Source organism: Salminus brasiliensis, chromosome 5, assembly GCF_030463535.1.
Source record: "Salminus brasiliensis chromosome 5, fSalBra1.hap2, whole genome shotgun sequence".
Classification (NCBI taxonomy): Eukaryota; Metazoa; Chordata; class Actinopteri; order Characiformes; family Bryconidae; genus Salminus; species Salminus brasiliensis.
The window spans coordinates 2,739,225-2,743,931 of record NC_132882.1 but is presented as its reverse complement, the minus strand read 5'-3'; positions in this window follow the sequence as shown (position 1 = coordinate 2,743,931).

Here is a 4,707-nt window from a genome sequence, read left to right as displayed (position 1 = left end):
AAGCTCTAATAACATTAATATTCAGTATGAAGCTCTAATAACATTAATATCCAGTATGAAGCTCTAATATCATTAATATCCAGAATGAAGTTCTAATATCATTAATATCCAGAATGAAGTTCTAATATCATTATTATCCAGTATGAAGCTCTAATAACATTAATATCCAGTATGAAGCTCTAATATCATTAATATCCAGTATGAACTTCTAATATCATTAATATCCAGTATGAAGCTCCAATAACATTAATATTCAGTATGAAGCTCTAATAACATTAATATCCAGTATGAAGCTCTAATATCATTAATATCCAGTATGAAGGTCAAATAACATTAATATCCAGTATGAAGCTCTAATAACATTAATATCCAGTATGAAGTTCTAATAACAATAATATCCAGTATAAAGCTCTAATATCATTAATATCCAGTATGAAGCTCTTATAACATTAATATCCAGTATGAAGTTCTAATAACAATAATATCCAGTATGAACTTCTAATATCATTAATATCCAGTATGAAGTTCTAATAACATTAATATTCAGTATGAAGCTCTAATAACATTAATATCCAGTATGAAGTTCTAATAACATTATTATCCAGTATGAAGCTCCAATAACATTAATATTCAGTATGAAGCTCTAATAACATTAATATCCAGTATGAAGTTCTAATAATATTAATATCCAGTATGAAGCTCTAATATCATTAATATCCAGTATGAAGCTCTAATATCATTAATATCCAGTATGAAGTTCTAATAACAATAATATCCAGTATGAAGCTCTAATATCATTAATATCCAGTATGAAGTTCTAATAACATTAATATCCAGTATGAAGTTCTAATAATATTAATATCCAGTATGAAGCTCTTATAACATTAATATCCAGTATGAAGTTCTAATAACAATAATATCCAGTATGAACTTCTAATATCATTAATATCCAGTATGAAGTTCTAATAACATTAATATTCAGTATGAAGCTCTAATAACATTAATATCCAGTATGAAGTTCTAATAACAATAATATCCAGTATGAAGCTCTAATATCATTAATATCCAGTATGAAGTTCTAATAACATTAATATCCAGTATGAAGTTCTAATAATATTAATATCCAGTATGAAGCTCTTATAACATTAATATCCAGTTTGAAGTTCTAATATCATGAATATCCAGAATGAAGTTCTAATAACATTAATATCCAGTATGAATCTCTAATAACATTAATATCCAGTATGAAGTTCTAATAACAATAATATCCAGAATGAAGCTTTAATAACATTAATATCCAGTATGAAGTTCTAATAACATTAATATCCAGTATGAAGTTCTAATAACAATAATATCCAGTATGAACTTCTAATATCATTAATATCCAGTATGAAGTTCTAATAACATTAATATTCAGTATGAAGCTCTAATAACATTAATATCCAGTATGAAGTTCTAATAACAATAATATCCAGTATGAAGCTCTAATATCATTAATATCCAGTATGAAGTTCTAATAACATTAATATCCAGTATGAAGTTCTAATAATATTAATATCCAGTATGAAGCTCTTATAACATTAATATCCAGTTTGAAGTTCTAATATCATGAATATCCAGAATGAAGTTCTAATAACATTAATATCCAGTATGAAGTTCTAATAATATTAATATCCAGTATGAATCTCTAATAACATTAATATCCAGTATGAAGTTCTAATAACAATAATATCCAGAATGAAGCTTTAATAACATTAATATCCAGTATGAAGTTCTAATAACATTAATATCCAGTATGAAGCTCTAATATCATTAATATCCAGTATGAAGTTCTAATATCATTAATATCCAGTATGAAGTTCTAATAACATTAATATCCAGTATGAAGCTCTAATATCATTAATATCCAGTATGAAGCTCTAATAACGTTAATATCCAGTATGAAGCTCTAATAACATAAATATCCAGTATGAAATTCTAATATCATTAATATACAGCTTTAATAACATTAATGTCCAGTATGAAATTCTAATATCATTAATATCCACCTTTAATAACATTAATATCCAGTATGAAGCTCTAATAACATTAATATCCAGAATGAAGTTCTAATAACATTAATATCCAGTATGAAGCTCTAATAACATTAATATCCAGTATGAAGCTCTAATAACATTAATATCCAGAATGAAGCTTTAATAACATTAATATCCAGTATGAAGTTCTAATAACAGTAATATCCAGTATTAAGCTCTAATATCATTAATATCCAGTATGAAGTTCTAATATCATTAATATCCAGTATGAAGTTCTAATAACATTAATATCCAGTATGAAGCTCTAATATCATTAATATCCAGTATAAAGTTCTAATAACATTAATATCCAGTATGAAGCTCTAATATCATTAATATCCAGTATGAAGTTCTAATAACATTAATATCCAGAATGAAGTTCTAATATCATTAATATCCAGTATGAAGCTCTAATAACATTAATATCCAGTATGAAGCTCTAATAACATTAATATCCAGAATGAAGCTTTAATAACATTAATATCCAGTATGAAGTTCTAATAACAGTAATATCCAGTATTAAGCTCTAATATCATTAATATCCAGTATGAAGTTCTAATATCATTAATATCCAGTATGAAGTTCTAATAACATTAATATCCAGTATGAAGCTCTAATATCATTAATATCCAGTATAAAGTTCTAATAACATTAATATCCAGTATGAAGCTCTAATATCATTAATATCCAGTATGAAGTTCTAATATCATTAATATCCAGAATGAAGCTTTAATAACATTAATATCCAGTATGAAGCTCTAATATCATTAATATCCAGTATGAAGTTCTAATATCATTATTATCCAGTATGAAGCTCTAATAACATTAATATTCAGTATGAAGCTCTAATAGCATTAATATCCAGTATGAAGCTCTAATATCATTAATATCCAGTATGAAGTTCTAATAACTGTTTTTAGAAACTTTTATCCCATCTGAGAGTTGAGGGTCCGGCAGTGAAGGGTCACTCAGCAGCTCCACAGTTTAAATGTCTGAGGTAGTAAAAAACTCAGCACTCAGATTTGAAAAAGAAGCAATATACATTTTATTGTGCGATATACATATATATACATTTACATATCTACAGTATTATACAGCAATATTTAAAAAGGGAAACAAAAAAAAAACCTGAACTGCACAGCAACAGGACAGGCCACTGCGGCTGGTTTCCATGGCGATAGGTCAAGTACATCTTTGGCTTTGGTGAACAACAGCTCATCTGCCACGGTCTATTCAGAGTACCACAGTAATTCCTCATGTTCAAGGTCGTTTACGTGTAAATATGGCTGACGGAGCCTTCTGTTGTACAGAGAAAGGAAAGCACGGCACAGAGCAAGGAGCTGTACCGAGGCGTGTGCTACATTTCCTAGCGCTATTAGCTTCCGCTAACCCTCGCTACAGAGCAGGATCGCCACGGAGGAAGACAAAGAGAGAGAGGAGCAACAATGGAAACAGTGAGGATGAATGAACTGAGAGTACAGAGAAGCTGAAGATCAGTGTAGAGTGTGGAAGAAGGCTTGGCGAGTTCTCTGACAGTACTTTTGTAATGAAATACTGAGCGGCTACTGTGGTATTTAATACAATTTCAATTATTTCACTCTTTTTCACTCTCTCTCACTTAGCAAGTTAAAGATTCTCCACAAGGGGGCGCTATTAGAACTCATTATACAGTAAAAGCTTCACAATAGTGGTGCTTTTTAACTTAACCGGACTAAAAATCTGGCGTTTACATGTTCTCCAAACGGAAATACGCCAAATCTTGCCTGTTATGGTCAATTACGCAATCACAAACCTGCCTTTTTTTTGCTTTAACAGACCAAAAATACTAAAGATCAGATATCAGATTTTAATTCTGGCCCTGGGTTCCTACCCCCGTGGGGGCTACACCGCGTGGGTTTAGAGAATCAAAGGGATAATCTACTCAGAGTACGGACCCCCGCAACCTCCAGAGATGTCAGAGCCAGTTCGGCCCTCTGGCACCAAGCAGGGAACGTGTACCCCCAATTACCCTCCAAACCTGGAGCCTAGAGAGCTGGCGAGAGCGAGTGAGAGAGTGAGCGAGAGTCATTGAGAGAGTGAGTAAGTGAGGGATGGTTTTTAGAACTGTCCTGATGAGGCTGTTAGAGTGGACAACAGGTGAGAAGTGGAGAGCAAGGTGTCGAGGGATGTCTATGAATTCATCCACTAATGGTGCTGCCATCTAGTGGCAGCAGAGTGACACTGCAGGCTAGACAGGATGAAAAAAGACTCATTGGCTAGGAGTTCACCATCGGTAACACTTCACAACACGAGCAGGACTGTGACAAACATCTTTTTAAAAATAAAAATCATAAAAATCAATAATAGGAAAAACAAGCATGTCCCGTAAACCTGGACAGGTCCAAGCCCCTGGCTTCCCAGCGCAGTGCTGGCTGGTTTACTGTCTATTCCCAGTAGACATGTCTCCTATCTCAAGTACCAACATGCTGCTCTCCTGAGGGCATCTGGATTAAACACGGATTCCTGATGCGGAGCCATTACACCTTTCCAAATCACACCTGTCTACACCTGTCCCTCAAACCTGGAGGCGGGAACACAGCGGCTTCTTCTTAGCAGAGGCCAAGCGCCGTCAGTGAGCTTCAGGCTACGTTCT